Raw genomic sequence first — 19,714 nt, forward strand, 5'->3', positions numbered from 1 at the left:
AAACAGACTTTAATTTTAAAAAAGTAAAAACAAAACAAACAAACAAACAAAAAAAAACAAAAAAAAACTCTTGTACTAGAGACAAAACTTGTCTCTACTTAATAATAGCAAAGGTTCTATTTTCCAGAAAGATGAAACAATTCTAAACTTCTTTTCATCAAGAAGATAGCTCCCAAAACATAAAACAATGATAGATTTACAGAGAGAAGTTGAATAATATGTCATCATTATGGGGCTTTCAAAATAAGCCTTTTAGTAATTGACAATTTGACTGTATTAAAAATTAATGGCATATAGAAGATTTGAATCATACAATTAACAAGCTTGATCTGGTGGACATAAATAGGATATTGTACCCAACAAGTGTACAATATACATTTTTTATAAGCATACAGGTCACATTTAAGAAAACTAACCACAAGCTAGGCTGTAAGGATAGCTTCAACAAATGTGAATGGAATGTTATCATATAAATAACATTCTTTGAGTATTCTATAAGCAAGTGAAAAATCACAAGCATTTTGATATATAACAAGGAAAACTCATTTATCAGCAACTAAAGACAAACAAATTCTAAACAGCTCATAGGTCAAAGAAGACTTTATAATGAAAATGAGAAAATATAAATGATTACAAAAACATTAGGATTCACTTAAAGTGGCATTTGGAAGACATTTTATAGCCTTAAAGTGGTATATTATGAAGGACTAAAGGTTGAAAATAATGATTAAATTATTCATATCAAAAACTTCAAATATGGAAAGTAAATAAATCAAAGGAAAATAGAAAAAATGAATAGTATGTGATGAATTAGAAAGCGAATGTACAATAAAGACCAACAAAGATATAAGTTGTTTCTTTGAAAATATTTTTTAAATGAAAAACGTCCAATGGAATTAATCATGGAAAAAAGAGATAAAGGGCAACAATATTAGGAGTGAAAAGAGGATAATTATAGATGTCGATATTAAACAGATAAGAAGACAGTCCACAGTTCTTATTATAAATTTGAAAACTTGAATGAGTAAATTTCTAGAAAAATATAACTTATCAAAAGTGACTCAAGAAGAAATAAAAAAAAACCTGAATAACTCTCTATCCATTAAATAAGTTTGGCTTATAGTAAAACAACAACAACAAAAAAATTTTTTTTAAGTTCCAGTGAAGAAAACACCAGGACCGGGCTCTAAGAAGTTTTCATAGAAATGCCAAGAAACACATTATTTCAGTCTTACTCAAAGTCTTCCATAAAATACCAAAAGCAAAACCCTCCTAATTCATTTTGCAAGGCCAATGTAGCATTTATATTAGAACCAGGTAAGAAAATTTCAAACAAAAGCTTGTCTGCTTTTGGTGAGAATGTGCTTTGTTCCCACCACTTTGCAAAAAAAAAGAATGCTGACCCTATCGATGAATAATGATATCAGTTATCTCATTTATGATTTATGATAACTTTAATTTCAAAAAGAGAACAAAAACATTAAATGATAAACTTGAGACCAAGTTCCAGTAGGGGTATCACATGACAGTGAACAACAACAACAAAAAAAAATCCTTTGTAATTTTATTAGAAAATGGTGATCTGTTCCCTCTTTCATTTCATAAAGATTAATTCAAACTTTTAATGCTATTGTTTTCAAGTTCACTTCCTCTTGCTTGCCTTCTGCATTCACTTCCTTTTTTCAGAGATAATACAGAAATCGTTGAGTCTAAAATCTCTTAATATTATTTCCCCTCCAACACTTATTTATATCGGTACATAATCTTAGCCTCTCTCCTCCCATTACGGAAAATGCAACTGATGTAACCCCTCCACCTGTGCTGTTTCCCATCTCCTCCATCACTTCTTTCCATCAGTTATTCCCATTTTGTCCTGTATCGCCAACATTGCTATTTCCATTTGTTGTTTTTCAATTTAAGTTAATAACATCATCATCCGTCCACTCATTTAGGCAAGTTAAAACATGAGAGAAGTTCCTGACACCTCACTCTTCCTTGCTCTCCCCCTTCCAAATCTGCACAATAACCAAATCTTCTTGTCAATTATATCCCTTGAATATTTCTCACATTTTCCCTTTCCTTTCATTCCACTGACACAATCTTGGTTCAGACCTTCATCATCATTCATTTCTAGACAGATACGGTGCCTCCTAATTAATAGCATAGCTCAGAAGAAAAGCTGTAATTGCCACTGTAGGGAAATTAACCTTTTTAAACCTTATTTTCCTCAGCTGTAAAATGGAGATGGTAATGCTTGTCAATAATTGTTACTGTAGTAATAAAGGGAAATTATGAAGATAAAACATTTAATGTTATACTTTGCACATTGTAAGCACTCAAGAAATGTGAACTCCCTGTCTTCTTATTACTTATTTTCCTCTAGCCCCTTTGCTACCCTGCCATGTGACTTTAATAGAAATCTGATATGTCACTTCTCCAATGAAAACCATTTGGTGCTTTTGGTTTGAACACATGTTCAAATTCAAACTCCATTAACTTAGGACATAAAACCCTTCATATATTGACTGTCTATTCCTGTCTTCACTCGTGCTTCAAATTCATTAGCTCCTTGAAGACACAGAAGGAATTTGTCTTATCCATCTTTAAATCTCTAGGGTCTAACAACAGTGTTAGGTTCAAAATAAAGACTGTCAACAGATGATAATCTTTTAAAGAGTGCAGCCATCTGGTCTGGTTTGTCAAAGCTGGTCCACATTTGTGTTAACACATCAACATTCTCCACAAATGTCTTAAGTTTAGCAACTTGTGATGAAATATGCCACATGAGGCTTTCACTTAGGAACTTCATACCATATGGACTGAGTAGTTCTAATAGTGACCTCATTTCTGATATGCCAGAATATTCCTGTACATTGAATGTTAATTCACTTTCTGTAGGTAATTTCACAAATGCTTTCATTGCAGGGAAATAAGCTACATGATCATAGCTAACTTATCTTAACAAAGTTTCCAAATACCAATTTGTGTATAGACTCATAATGGTTGTTTCTCCATAGCTGCCTAAAGGTTGTGTTTGTTAAAGAAAAGCATCACTTAATACTCTTATAATATCAATCTACATGTACTTTTATATTGGCTGGAGTATGTGGTCATGTGTGCTCTTACACCTGTTAGAAGCTCTGATGGTTTTGCATTTTCTATGTGGCTCGATTATTCATAATCATCGCAACAATTGACTTAGTGAAGAGGATTTCCAGATGGGAAGCCAAATATTCCCTTTACATGGAGTAAAGTTATGTTTCCATAACACCATGTTTGAGACACAGTTTATAAGGAAATATAACTCAGAAAGTGCGGGGTGCAGTTTGTCAAGTTTAGTTACAACCAGCCTGTTTTTCTTCATGTAATTAATGCCTTGTCTCTCCCTTTCAGGTTACCGTTTCTTACTGGTCTGTTTTGTTTTGTTTTGTTGATTTCTTACTCACTGCTTGACTGATGGTTTTGACACCATGCTTGGGCAGCAACTGGTCACTAAGAGTACACTATTCTTTGCAGATATCTGTGATGATATTTCAAGCTTGTTTTGCCATTTCATCTAGAAAGATATTACATAAGGGAAGACTACATTATCTAAAATGATGTAACTCTCTGCACACAGTTCACGAATACAATGGATAAAATGAGTGCAAAGTAGTGAAAATGCAGTTCAGTGTCTTGACTGAGAAAGTAACTCCAAACACTGTTAAAGCATCTTCTCAGGAGCATGACTATAAAAGCAAAATATGTAGAGCTTTGATGTTTTCGGTGACATTTCCACCAAAGAATCTCCCTTTCTGTATGAAAAAAATTACTGTATTCATCATGTTTCCAAGTTCTCTGTGATCTGAAAGGCCGAGTGAAGCTTTAGAGACACTAGTATATGTCTGTAACCTAAACCAATCTAATCTCATTCCTCTGGAATCAAATATTTCCCCATCTTCGACTTATTTTACACTTACAAAAGTCATAGTGTTAACAACAGAGGATGCAGTGATTGAGTCATCTCTGGGCCAACAGAAAGATTCTGCATGAGTTCATTGAGAACAAAAGCATCAAAGCCAGAAAGGTACTGCATGTAATACCTCTGCATTATAGATCCATATTTTAAAAAGCTTCCCAAATGAAATACCATAAAACTACACAATATTAAAAATGGTAAAAGACTGCTTAGCATTAGATCCAGATCATGTCCTGAAATTCTGAAACCAGCAGCATAGGTTGTTGTTTCTATAAAGCCCAGTGATATTTTTAGACTAAATTCCATGGTGCCCTGTTGGCACTCTGCTGTATAATAAACAGTCTTAGAGATTTACCAACTATTGATATAAATGTTAATCCCTAACCACTTTTTATATGTTTTAAAATTTGAAAATTCAAGTGTACCTGCCATCACATAAAAATAAACATTAGACCGTATCACAAAAAAATACGTTACTTTTGAAATACAGAATAAATTTTCATTCAAATACACATTTAACTTTTGAATGAAATCCACTTTCTAACTATAAGCTAGTTGATATTTGGAAATTTCTTGAATGGATTTTGATGGAAGATACAAGTTGCTATTAAATTTTTTTTTAAAACGACACTTCTGTTTTGACATGTTTGTTATTTTGTGATCATAGGCACCATCAGGTTTTGATTTACTCTGAAGTTTCTTAAACTGACAGGATAATATCATGCCTTAGGAAAATCTTACCTAAGTTAATCATGAAGAGATGAATCAAAGGGAAATCAATGGCATGTAATGAAAGAGTCAAACAAAAAGCAACATAAAAAACATCTCAAATAGCTTAATTTTATGTGATAATCACGGTAGTATCACTTTGTATTTAATAAGGACATTTCTTCCAAAGATCTCAAAGTTCTTTTAATGTATTACCTTGTTTTTACTCACAAAATCCTTGGGAAATAAAGGAAAATTATAACTTAGGTAAATAAAACTTGCTTTGGACTCTTGACATTTTTTTGTTTTTAGATGTCAAATATTTACCATATTCATACTGCTAAGCACGCATGATGAAAATATTACAACTAAACATTTTGCTAACACTATATATTCATGGTCACCACTGACCCCTAAACAATCTTGATTGTATCTCTGTGGCGTACTGATGTTGTTTTCTGTCTTCCTGCATTTTCTATAAATTAATTGTTAGATCTAGAGGCTTGATCTAATTTATATTCAATTTTTATGTTAAGATAAGTATGTCATAGGTAGTACTGTGTACATAATGCCCACTCCCCTTGATGACCATTTCACAAATTCATTGTTTTATCGAGGGCTTAAAAATGTATAATATTCACATTATATCAACAGGATGCTTTGTTTTTAAAATATACATATAAACGTGCCATTCCCCTGCATAAAACTCTTCAATGTCATTATTGTTGGGATAAAATCTAAATTCCTTAACATAGATTCTTACAAATGTATCAACTGGCAGTTGCTATTCACTTCTGTCTTTTTTTTTTTTTTTTTTTTTTTTTTGAGACGGAGTTTTGCTCTTGTTACCCAGGCTGGAGTGCAGTGGCACGATCTTGGCTCACCGCAACCTCTGCCTCCTGAGTTCAAGCAATTCTCCTGCCTCTGCCTCCCGAGTAGCTGGGACTACAGGCGCGCGCCACCACGCCCAGCTAAATTTTTGTATTTTTAGTAGAGACGGGGTTTCACCATTTGACCAGGGTGGTCTCGATCTCTTGACCTCATGATCTGCCTGCCTAAGCCTCCCAAAGCACTTCTGTCTTATACTGTGGCACTCTCTGCCTCATACTTTAGGCTTCAGGCATGATGCTGACCTTTTTGCAGGTTTCTGAATGAACTTTACTCAGGACCCCTTTAGGACATTCGTCTCACTTCCAACTTCCGCTGTCTAACTTCACATCATATTTTTTGCCTCCGTTTAAGTGTAGCTTCTTCAGGCAAACCTTCCCAGAAGTCCAAAACTATGTTAGCTCCACCTGTTATATACTGTGTTATATATATATATATGCTTCTATTGCAACCTACAGTTATTAACCCGTTTACTACACTTTTGACACTTGTTTGAGCTGTGTCCTCCACCTTCCATTTTGTTCATCACTGTATCTCCAACACCCGAAGAGTTCCCGATACAAAGTAGGTGCTCAGCACTTGTTAAATCAGCTTCTGTCACTAAAATGTCAGCTTTTGTTTTTGGATTGATAATAAAATGCTTTCATATTATGTAACTTATAAAGCACTTTTTACATGTCAGTGCATTAAACACCACAACATCCCAATAAAGACAAAAAAAGACTTCACTGCATATCTCCTCTTCTGCTTCTGTGAATTAGGGTTCTAAACATAGCCACTGTGACATTTTGTCATCTTGAATTAATACGGTCTGAAATATCTACTTATTTATCTCCTCCGTTTTGTGTCTAGGATTCTACATCTAAAAGAGCCCTACAACCAAAATCAGGAGTGTGAAAGATTTGTATTGTATAACCTAACTTAATTATATCTTTTTTATCTAAGTAGGAAAATACCACCCCTGCTTTTCTATTTCAGTATCAATGACTTCAGGAAGATTTCCATGAACAGAGTTGATAATACCTTCCTCTAAGCTATCTTTGAACTTCGTTATTACTTACTTCTGATATTATGCATAGCATTTTTTATCTACATCACTGTTCAACCTGCTAAACTGTGATCCCAGTGCAGATATGTACTAAGCATGAGTAATATTTCTACATATTTCATGCTTTTAAATTGTGTGTTAATATTTGATATCAATATTGTAGCATATTCAATATTTCTACATATTAAATGCCTAACACAGTGCCTGACACACAATAGATTCTCATTTCATATTTGTAGAATCATTGACACAAAATACTGTGCCCGCTTGTCTGTAATTAATTCCCACGTAATGAAAGATGGTTAGTTAAATTGTTGTTGTGGTGATGGAGGGGGTGGTGGTGGTGACAGAGGTGGTGGTGCTGATTACCCTGAAAAGTGAATGGAATCAGGACTCCTGGTCAAAATATAACAGTAAGACAACTAGGTATTAAAATGTTGCATCTCAAGGAGATCTGGAATAGATGGTGGATTGAATATAGGAAACTAATTTTAACTCCCCCTCAAAAACCCACTAAAAATGGAGGGACAAAATTGTTTAAGACAAAAATCCTGAAGACTGAGAAGAACATTAGAAGAGATAACAGCAGTACAATTTTTTGAAATAGAAACCAGATGGATTAGTGTTACCTGACTTAGATAAACTTAGTTAATTGATCTAGGTAGAGAACTCAGCCAGCAGTAGAGAAAGCTGAGAAGTAATCCAAGTTACAATCCGATATACCCATAAAGCCCGGAAATTAGCAGAAGAAGGTACCTTTGGAACTGAGAGAGTTCAGGAAAAGAGAGCAAAAATTAGGAGGTTTGGATGAAACCAAGTTTAATCTAGAAAGATCCTTTCCCTCATTCCAGAGCTAGGTATAACTGTCTTTCCCCTACCCTGCAGATGTTTGAAAGATTATTCTCCAGCTTTGGGGAAAAACAGAGTCACTGAACTGGAAGACTAGATATAATGGACCTAGACGCTTTACCTAAAACAAGGAGATTCAGCAACCTTATGCATAATAAACTGGACACTGGAGCCAGTCTTCCATTCTCTAGGCAAGAGACTGGAAAAGTCTTCTCTGGAGAAACTGATGAGCCCGAGAAGAAAAACCTCAATATATAGATATCAGGGAGCTCTCAATGAACAGTCCACTCACACACCAGGTAAACCAGCTACATCCGAAGGCTCTGAGTTACACTTAGCACTTTCGAACATGAACAGATAATGTTAAAGAAAAAAAAATTTCAATTACATTGTTAAAGTATGGTAAGGAAGACCTTATTCAGGATCATCATGATAGGTATAAGGATCACTACAATGGAATTTCACAGTGTGGGAGAGGAATGGGGCTCACCTTCAAATACAGCATGGGAATTTATAGCCAGGGAGCCCAGTGGAGGCCAGTAGATGGAAAATTACTAAGACGGAACATCATGGGTATGGGAGATTCTGGCTAAACTGACCTAACAGTATTCTTGCTGAAAACAGGCCAGGGTGATCAGATGTCACCTGGGGGATGATGGACAATGACAAACCCAGTCAGATACTGAGGCCTATCAAATGTCGAGGCTGGATAATTCTTGCTAAATTGACTTAGCAGGGTTCTTTGTTAAAGCTGGATTTTACAAGGAAGTGCACAGATAGGCTTAGAAGAAGATTCAGGAGCCTGACTAAAGTTCAGCCAAGCAAAGGACCATGTCAACAAGCAAGGATTGCCAGACCCTGAGGAAAGTATCCAACATAGAAATTAAAGAAAAACATAAAAAATTAAACAAACAGAAGAAAGAGACTTGAAGAAATGGAGACGGTGCAAGGAGAAGAAAACTTTATAAAACACTCAGTGATATACTTAGGTAAAGTATTATACAGGAAAGACAGAAGAACAGAAAGAATGTCCCTTCAATGAGGAATATTCAGAGAAAAAATAATTTTTGGAAATTAAACAACAGATACAGTGTTTCATGTAAAAATCTAAAGATTGTTATTTTTCTAAACTTTATGATAGGAATGGTGTCTGTTAGCTTTTTAGTACTTGTGAATTTTGTCATTTATTCTCTTATTCTAAAACATAACCCCATTTTTATCAGACATCTTATTTTGTTTTTATAATTTTATATTCATTTTCCTGAGGAGAGTCCCCTAAATTGTATATAAACTTCAGGCCCCTCAGAACTTGTGCCCATTCCTGATGGCAACCCCATCTTTCAGTTGCTCACATCTAATCATTGGCTTTACTCCTGACTCCCCTCTTTCTCTTACTCTACATTCTAATCTGTCAGGAAATCTTATCGGCCCTGCCTTCAAAACATATGCATAGTCTGCCTACTGCTACCATCCTGGTCCAAACCACCAACACCACTTGCCTGGATTCTTACAATACCCACTTAATCTGTCTTCTTGCCCTCACCTTTGCCTGCCTACTGTGTATTCTCAATACGACCACCCAACAGCCAGAGAAGTATCTTCTTAAAACTTAAGTCAGGTAATATAATTTCTCTGCTCAGAATTCTCCAATGGCTCTCCATTTGAAATGGCTCTACATTTCTTCTCTGACCTCCTATGGAATTGTTTATTCTTTGGCTCACTCTTATCCAGTCAGACTGACCCCTTTATTATTCCTAGAAGATAACAGACTTGATGTGCCCACCTTAGGGACTTTACACAGCTGTTTCCTTTTGCTGATATTATCCAGATATCTGCACGGCGATCTCTTTAACCTCTTTCATGTCTCGGCTTTAATGTTACTTTCTCAAGGAAGACTATCCTATCCATCCTGTTTAGAATTCTAACCCAATACACCCTCGCCCCATGACCTGGCACTCCTAACCTCTTGTTCTGTGCCCTCTGTTTAATGGCACTTTTCACCTTCTAACATATTATATCATGTATTCATTATGCTTGTTTATTGTACATCGACTCCCATCGGAATGATGACTACATACAAGCAGAGATTTGGTTTTGTTCATTGTTATATCACTAGCACCTAAAATAGTGTCTGGCACATAGAAGGGGTTCAGTACATCTGTTATTAACTTGAATATAACACAGATATAGTCATACACCCCATATAGACATTTCGGTCAGCAACAGACCACATATCATGGTGATCGTGCAAGATTATAATGGAGCTGAAAAATTCCTATTACCTAATGACATCATAGCTGTTGTAACATTGTAGCACAACATATTACTTTTCCTATGTTTAGATACATAAATACTTACCACTGCATTACCGTCCCTACAGTATTCAGTACTGTCACATGCTATACAGGTTTGTAGCCTAGGAGCAATAGGCTTTCCCATATAGCCTAGGTGTGTAGTAGGCTGCACCTTCTAGGTTTATGTAAGTATACTCTTTGGTCTTCACACAACAAAATCACCTAAGGATGCATTTCTCAGACTCTATTCTTGTCATAAAGCAAGACACATGACTATATATTAATATGCAGACATATTTATATATATGCTATGAAGATATATTGGTGCACACACATAATGGAAATGCATGCAATATCTCTAGATGAATACATAAGTAAGAAACAACACTGCGTGTTTCTGAAAAGAAGGACTGGGTATCAGGGGAAGAAGGTGGAAAGAATGCTTTTCACTGTATGCTTTTTTTGTACAGTTTGGAATTTGAACCATATGAATGATCTACCTTTTCCATAAGTGAATCAAGGAAGAATTGAAGTTGAATTTCATAATATGGCTTTTCTTTCCATAGTAAGACCCTAGAAGTATTATGGATTTCTCAAACTCTTAATCTTTGGACTATTATGTAAGTGTTAACAAAGTTATTTAAAACACATGTATAGGAGTCAGTGGGTCATTGAAAAAACTTGGCTACAAGAAGATGAATGTGTACTTTGAAACCAAGTGCCTGAAACATTAATACAGTTCAATACATATTGAAAAGTAAAAAAGAAAAAAAAAACAAATCACGAAATTAAATATATAGCATAATTCTATTTGTATTTTAAAACATCTCTGTGTGTGATGTTTATGTCTAAAAAATCCAGAAGGAGGGAGCTTTCACATTTTAATTTTTAAGGTATTCTTGAAGGTGATTTCAAACTTAAAAGTTGCAAAAACTAAAAAGTACAAAATACTCACATATCATTGACATAGATTCACTTCGTAGCACTTTACCCCATTTGCTTTACTGTTGGCTTTTTCCCTGCCATATTTATATACATCTACATATATTCACACATGCACACACAGAGATATGTACGCACACGTATACGCAATATTTTTTCTGCACTGTTTGAAAGTAAATTACATGAGGCTCTTGAAATCTAAATACTGCAGTGAGTATCTCCTCTAAATAGTAATATTTTTCTTATATTACCCCAGTACAGTTGTCAAATTCAGGACCTTTAACATCAAAACAGTACACTTTCCTAATCTACCAGCCATATTCCACTTTTTCAGTTTACTTAATACTTTTCCACGTAGCATTGTATCATTCATTCTCTGTTGTTTTACAAGGAACATAGATTGCTTTTATAATTTTTAAAGCAATGTAAATTGTTTTAATTATCTAGTGAATTGAAATAAGCAAAATACCTCTCAAAATGTAACTTATTGCGCCTCAGGTAACATACCTTGAAATCATTTCTTTTCATAGAGTCACTATACATATATAGGTCTGATGCAGAACTGCTTTCTTTTCCTAGAAAGCTACTTGCTATTCTCAGCTACTTCATATTTCTGAATAGATATCAGAATGATGAGTGGTACTGAATCCTGATGCAGTCTTCCACTTCAAGAACCTTAGTCAAAAAGGTAGGGTTCTTTATCAGCACCCTCTGGAATCTCTGAAAGAGTACCGAATCTTCTAATCAGATCAGAAAGCTCCTTTAACAGTTTTCTTTTTCGCTTTTTGTTTTCAAATTAATCCTAAGAAGCTAGTTCTGTTGTCTTGACATATTAATAGTGTTGTTTCTCCTTTCTGAGAAAAGAAGCACGAGCCTTTAAAAGAGTACCAGAATCCTTTCCTCTGAGTCTTCCTTTCAAGTATTTGTAAATCAATTTCCCTTCATTCTCCTCTAATACCTGTGGCGCACAGGCACCAGCACTTCCACAATATCTGAGTAATACACTAGATCACAGTCTCCTCAACATTATCACTGGAGGGCCTCGGCAGTCTGCTAGAACCAGATAGAGGCAGAACATTAACAGAGATTAGGAAACGAAGGTTTCCTTGAAAAGGGGCTTTTGAAAATTTTATAAGTATGCATAAGCATTGTGTAGAATTGAAAATGACCTGTTATTTTTTTTTCTAAAACAAAGAAAGCAAATTATTGACTATAACATTTAAAGATTAATTGAATTTTTTTTTTTAGTAAATTGTGCAGGGCTTAAAATTCCTACCACACAGGTACTTTATTGAGCAATATAATTTTGAAAATATATTTCTAGAATCGTTAAGAATGTGTTTATTGAGCCATTTGAGGATAATCAGTAAAATCACTAGCCATTTTTACAAAACCTTTTGGTGACTATAGTCACCAAAAAGACGTTGTCATCACAATTTGAAAACTCCATATATATAGCATATATGAGCTACTTTCATTAGGAAAATTATCCTACTATCTATACAGCATATAATACAGATTAAAGACATTAGGGCGAGTTTTATAATATATTGATAGAAAAAATAAATTTGAATTTAACCACCTACAAAGTCCTCTGCTGAACCATAGCACAGTGGGTACTGAAAGTGGAAAATCATGTTGAAAGCTACTGAGTGCTTATTTCTGTCTTCAGTGGGGAATGACACCATGTAATCCTGAGATTTCCCAGCATTAGCAAGACACTCCACAGTAGGGGGGTTGGAAATGGGAGCAATAAACAGTTAACTGGAGTATGTTGCAAGGCACTTTTAAAGACCAAGAACATAAGACTTGGCATGTTAATAACTCTTATAGCAGCCCTGCAGGTGAAAATGGAGCCTGCAGATGACTGCTATTTCTCTTCCAATCCTACCCCAACATTTTGCCAATGCTCCTTGTCTTAACCTTTATCATGGAACAGAAAGAGAGGCTAGGATGAAGGAAAAGGGAACTGGTGGAAAGTTCAAGCTAAAAGTTGAGTGATATTTCAAAAGGCTTGGATTTGAGGAAATTTATTTTTCCCCCAACAGTGACTACAGTGATGCACATTAAATCCACAGATGATAGTGCACTTAAATAAAGGTAAGGGTCCAAGTCATACTCAGAGACAGGGAAAGAGAAATCAAGAATACCTAGATGAACATAAAAAGTATGCTAAAAGTTTTTACTTGTATAATCATCCTGTCACTCTAACCCTCCATCACTTCTCCACAAAATATTTTACCACTGAAAAAAGGGAAGAGCTACCTGCAGTAAATATTTCTCACCATAACTGTTGGAAGGTATTCACAGCAAACCTTTCAAAGTCTGATGATAGAATTTGAAAAGGGACACACGGAGGGAGTAGGATATACAATGTTTTTAGGGACAGGCCAGGTGAGGTGGCTCACGCCTGTAATCCCAGCACTTTGGGAGGCCGAAGCAGGCAAATCACCTGAGGTCAGGGGTTCGAGACCAGCCTGACGAACATGGAGAAACCTCATCTCTACTAAAAATACCAAATTAGCTGGATGTGGTGGTGAATACCTTATAATCCCAGCTACTCGGGAGGCTGAGGCAGGAGAATCGCTTGAACCTGGGAGGTGGAGATTGCAGTGAGCTGAGATGGCGCCATTGCACTCCAGCCTGGGCAACAAAAAACAAAACTCAGTCTCGGAAAAAAAAATGTTTTTAGAAGAGGCAGTTTAAATAAGTGCTGGGTGACCTATGTGAGTTAGAAGGTGCATTCGAACATTTTTCTCATTCTAGAATTTTATTCCTTGAATTCAAGAAGTTATATGCCAAGTCTCTCTCTTTTTTGAGCTACAATATGAGTATTTTTCATTATGTTTCATCCATGGGCTGATTCTGTTAGCAAGGGTGGCAGAGAGATAAGCTTCTCATTCAGCCTCCAGCTTGGTTTCTATTTCTGGTTCAGAGGCTGTACAGCGGAACTAGGCAAAAGAAGAATGAAGTAATTGGTAACTTGTATTTATCTATTTTTTTAACTTCTATTATTTTTTATTTTCAATTCCTCTAACATTTTATTTTCCATCTAGGGAAATATTCTCAGACTGAGATGATAATCTCATAAATCTCTTTTATCAAACTTCACGGGAGAATTATTATTTGTTTCTCTGCTATCATTTATTCTGCTTTAATCTTCAAATATGGAAAGAATTTTTCAGTGAAGCAATTTGAAAAAGAGCTACTTTTGGAATGCAATATGACAACTATGCTTTCTATGTTTAGCAAAATTTCAAATAAACAGCCCTGTCATTCACCAGAATCTTCAAATTACATAAACATTAAAACTGGTTTTTATTAAATCTACTTTTTAGATAAAAGTGGAAAGTTATAAACTAAAGTGCATATTAGATAATCACAAATCGAATTTCCAGGGTATATCCTGAGTGAACACTGACGAAAGCCATTCTTCAATGTCATCTATAGGAATCACGGATGTCCAGTATGAACAGTCTGAGGCCCTGAATGATCATTAGTGTTCAAATGAAGATTCAATTATGTTGAGAATATAAGGCAGGGAAATGGGCTCATAAGTTTTAAAAATATTGTGCAGTAAGTGTGTTGAAACTGAAAACTTTTATTGCTTAAATATCCGTTAAAAGTTCTTCTAATCAGAGTGTTCTTTTTCTTGAACATTCTGGTTAATAGATATTTAAAGCTTATACATTTTAAAACAATATAGCCATACAATATTCTCAGGAAAAATATAAATATAATAGACAAAGCAATCCAGTGTGAAAGATTACTGGTCTTCAAATCTTTTCCTTCTCTGAACTACTGGAGGATTTATTGACTCTGATTCATTTATTAATTATTCATTCATTGCCTTCCAATATCTTTTTAAATCAATTTTATTATTTTTATCATAAAATTGAATGTGTTCTTAAAAATATAACTTATAGCAAATTCTGAAGAACAAAATAAAAATTAGGCCTAATCCAGCCACCAAGAAATAATCCTTATTAAGACTTAAACAAATTTTCTTTGCATTCATACATTATAAATGCATAACTGCTTTCGTTCTTTACAAAAGTGGAACACATTCTGTTTATTGTCACGGTTTTTTTCTTTATGATTACTGCAGAAACACTTCCCCATGTTTCAAATATTTTTGAAAAACAGGCAGGTTAATAGAAATTCCACTTCCAGTATGAATGTGTAAGCTACTAAAAATTATCCTATGACAAATAGACAACTATAAATTAAATACATGTGTATTTCAGATAGACGCCACTGTCATAGAATAAATTTCATGTTGTCAGACAAAAGAAAGCTAAGAGAATGAATCAGCAACAGATTTGAATTATAAGAAGTGCCAAAGAAAGTTCTTCAGCTGGAAAGAAGTGACACCAGAGAGAACCTCGGATTTTTAGGAATGAATGAAAAGAATCAAAAACGTTTAAGTCTTTGGGTGAAAATGACAGGTCACCTTCTCGCTTCATTTCTTTAAAATGCCTACAACTATTTCAAACAAACACTATATCAATCCCTTGCAGAGTGAAATGTAATTAATTATGTCGTACATAACAAACATTACATTAAAAAGATGGGGAAGTGGAGCATATAGACCTATATACTTGTAAGATTACTACATTTTGTGTAAATGGTACAATATGTAATGTGAATGGTACAACCACTAAATATATGTATATATTAAAAGGGTATAGAGAAAAATGAATAGATAAAATCAAATTCTAAAATATCGTTATGCATCACTTAATGATAAGGACATATTCTGAGAAATGTGACACTAGGCAATTTCACAGTTGTGTGAGCATCATACAGTGTGCTTACACACATCTAGATGGTATAGCCTACTACACTCCTAGGCTACATGGTATAGCCTATTGCTCCTAAGCTACAAACCTGTCATGTTACTGTACTGAATACCTTAGGCAGTTCCACAGTAGTAAATATTGTGTATCTAAGCACATCTATATCCAGAAAAGAGATAGCAAATACATGATATTATAATCTTATGAGAACACCATCATATATGTGCTCCATCATTGACAGAAATGTCTTTATGCAGCATATAACTGTATATTCAAATAACTTAACAGAGAACTAGGTCAGGAAAACAGAAAGATAAAAATAAGAAGGAGCAAACGAAACCCAAATGGTAAAATAATACATCTAAAGACAACCATATGCATACTGTTTACAATAGCTAAGATTTGGGTACAAACGTAAGTGTCTGTCAACAGATGAAAAGATAAAGAAAATGTAGCATGTGTACACAATGGAGAACTATTCAGCTATAAAAACAATGAGATCCGGTCATTTGCAACAACATGGATTAAACTGGAGATCATTTGTTAAGTGAAATAAGCAAGGCACAGAAAGATAAACATCGCATGTTCTCAGTTATTTGTAGGATCTAAGAATCAAAACAATTGAACTCATTAACATAGAGAATGGAAGGATGGTTACCAGAGGCTGGGAAGGGTAGTGGGGAGCTGACAAAAAGGTGGATGGTTAATGGGTTCAAAAAAATATATGGAAAGAATAAATGAACCCCACTATCTGCTAGCACAATAGGGTGACTATAGTCAATAATAACTTAGTTGTACATTTATAATAAAGAGTGTAAATGGATTGTTTGTAACTCAAAGGATAAATGCTTGAGGGCATGGATACCCCATTCTACATGATGTGCTTACTTCAAATTGCATATCTGTATCAAAACATCTCATGTACAGAGATAGTAACTCTGACTTGGACCGATAGCGCAGCATGTGCAGACTCACATTGTGACTTTTTGCTTCAAGAACTACTGCAGGAACATACCAGGATGGTTAAGAAAATCGAAATAACCTCAATTAGAATGAAAATGGGAGGTATTAAACCAAAACCACAGAAATACAAAAGATCATTCAAGGCTACTATGAACACCTTTAAATGCATAAACTAGAAAACCTAGAGAGATGGATAAATTCCTGGGAATGTACAACCCTCCTAGCTTAAACCAGGAAGAATTTGAATCCCTGAACAGACCAATAACAAGCAGCAAGATTGAAATGGTAATAATAAAAATTGACAAAAAAAAAAAATGTCCAGGGCCAGATGGATTCACAGCTAAGTTCTATCAGACATTCCAAGAAGAACTGGTACCAATCCTACTGATACTATTCCACAAGATAGAGAAAGAGGGAATCCCCCCTAAATCATTCTATGGAGCCAGCATCACCCTAATACCAAAATCAGAGAAGAACATAAAAAAAGAAAACTGCAGACCAACATCCCTGATGATGATACATGCTAAAATTCTTAATGAAATACTAGCTAATTGAATCCAACAGCATATCAAAAAGATAATCCACCATGATATAGGGGATTTCACACCAGAGATGCAGGGATGGTTTAAAACCTGCAAGTCAATAAATGTGATACACCACATAAACAGAATTAAAAACAAAAATCACATGATCATTTCAATACATGCAGAGAGGCATTTGACAGAATCCAGCATGTTTTTATGATTAAAACTCTCACCAATATCAGCCTAGAAGGGACACACCTTAATATAATAAAAGCCATCTATGATAAACCACAGCCAACATAATACTGAATGGGAAAAAGTTGAAAGCATTCCCTCGGAGAACTGGAAAAAGACAAGGATGCCCACTCTCTCCACTTCTGTTCAATACAGTACTAGCAATCCTATCCAGAGCAATCAGACAAGAGAAAGAAATGAAAAGCAATGACATTAGTAAAGATGAAGTCAAACTGTCACTGTCTGCTGACAATATGATACTATACCTAGAAAACCCTGAGAACTCCTCCAAAAAGCTCCTAGAACTGATGAATGAATTCAGCAAAGTTTCCAGATACAAAATTAATGTACACAAATCGGTAGCTCTGTGACCAAGCTGAGAATCATATCAAGAATTCAACCCGTTTTACAATAGTGGCAAAAACATAAAATACTTAGGAATATACATAACCAAGGAGATGAAAAACCTCTACAAGTAAAACTACAAAACATTGCTGAAAGATATCATAGAGGATACAAACAAATGGAAACATATCCCATGCTCATGAATGGATAGAACCAATATTATGAAAATGACCATACTGACAAAAGCAATCTACATATTCAATGCAATTCCCATCAAATTGCCCCCATCATTCCTCACAGAACTAGAAAAGAAAATCCTAAAATTCATATGGAACCAAAAAGAGCCTGCATAGCCAAAGCAAGACTAAGCAAAAAACAAATCTGGAGGCATCATATTACCTGACTTCAAACTATACTATAAGCATGGTACTGGTATCAAAACAAACCAAAACAGCATGGTTACCGGCATAAAAGTAGGCAAACAGACCAATGGAACAGAAGAGAAAACCCAGAAATAAAGCCAAATACAGCCACTTACATTCGAAAAAGCAAAGAAAAACATGAAGTGGGGAAAAGACACCCTATTCAACAAATGGTGCGGGGATCATTGGCAAGCCACAGGTAGAAGAATGAAACTGGATCTTCATCTCTCACCTTATACAAAAATCAACTCAAGATGGATCAAGGACTTCAATCCATGACCTGAAACCGTAAAACTTCTAGAAGATAACATTGCAAAAACACTTCTAGACAGTGGCTTAGGCAAAGACTTCATGACCAAGCACCCAAAAGCAAATGCAACAAACAATGATAAATAGGTGAAACTTAATTAAACTAAAGAGCTTCTGCACAGCAAAAGAAACAGTCAGTAGAGTAAACAGAGTAAACCCTCAGAGTGGACAAAAATCTTCACAATCTATACATCTGACAAAGGTCTAATATCCAGAATCTACAAGGAACTCAAAGTAGCAAGAAAAAAAACACAACAAATAATGGGCTAAGGACATAAATAGACAATTCTCAAAAGAAGATATACAAATGGCCAACAAACATATGAAAAAAAATGCTCAGCATCACTAATGATCAGGGAAATGCAAATCAAAACCACAACATGATATTACCTTACTCCTGCAAGAATTGCTATAATCCAAAAATCAAAACATAATATACGTTGGCTGGGATGCAGTGAAAAGGGAACACTTTTACACTGCTGGTGGGAATGTAAACTAGTACAACGACTATGGAAGACAGCGTGGAGATTCCTTAAAGAACTAAAAGTAGAACTATCATTTGATCCAGCAATCCCACTACTAGGTGTCTACACAGAGGGAAAGGAGTCATTATATGAAAAAGATACTTGCAGCACAATTTATAGCAGCACAATCCACAGTGGCAAAAATATGGAACCAGCCCAAACACCCATCAATTAATGAGTGGATAAATAAATTGTGGTATGTATATATATATATATATATATATATATATATATATATATATATAACCATGAAATACTATTCAGCCATAAAAAGGAATTAAATAATGGCATTCACAGCAACCTGGATGGAATTGGAGATCATTATTCTAAGTCAAGTAACTCAGGAATGGAAAACCAAACATCACATGTGCTCACTCGTAAGTGGGAGAGCTAAGCTATGAAGATGCAAAGTCATAAGAATGATACGATGAACTTTGGGGTGAGAGATAAAAGACTGAAATTAGGGTACAGCATATACTGCTCACGTAATGGTTGGGTGCATCAAAATCTCACAGATTATTAAAGAAGTTACTCATGTAAACAAACACTATCTTTTCCCCAAAAACCTATGAAAATTAAAAAAAAATTAAAAATGTACCTCATAAATATATACAACTACTATGTACCCACAAAAATTAGGAATAAAATAATCACATGAACAATTACATTAAATAATAGACTATATATGCCAATCAAAAGGCAGATATTATCTTTTAGCATTTAGAAATGCTAAAAAGTCAAGGCCCAACTATATATCATCTATAACATACATACTTTAATATGACACAGATATGTGGGAAAAGTGTAAAAGTACATTATGTAAGTAGTAAGCATAAGGTCACAGTAGCTATTTTAACACCAGCTAGAAGAAATTTTAAGACAAAGAGTATTACCAAAGGTAAAGAGT

The 19,714-nt window shown here is 34.8% G+C and overlaps 1 pseudogene; it reads right to left on the minus strand.

Annotated features, from left to right (window-relative positions):
• Positions 1-2,611: 2,611 nt before the first annotated feature.
• On the minus strand, positions 2,612-4,264 carry LOC101035848 (nck-associated protein 1 pseudogene; annotated as a pseudogene).
• Between the last annotated feature and the right edge of the window lie 15,450 nt (positions 4,265-19,714).

This window comes from Saimiri boliviensis, chromosome X, assembly GCF_048565385.1.
Source record: "Saimiri boliviensis isolate mSaiBol1 chromosome X, mSaiBol1.pri, whole genome shotgun sequence".
Taxonomy (NCBI): domain Eukaryota; kingdom Metazoa; phylum Chordata; class Mammalia; order Primates; family Cebidae; genus Saimiri; species Saimiri boliviensis.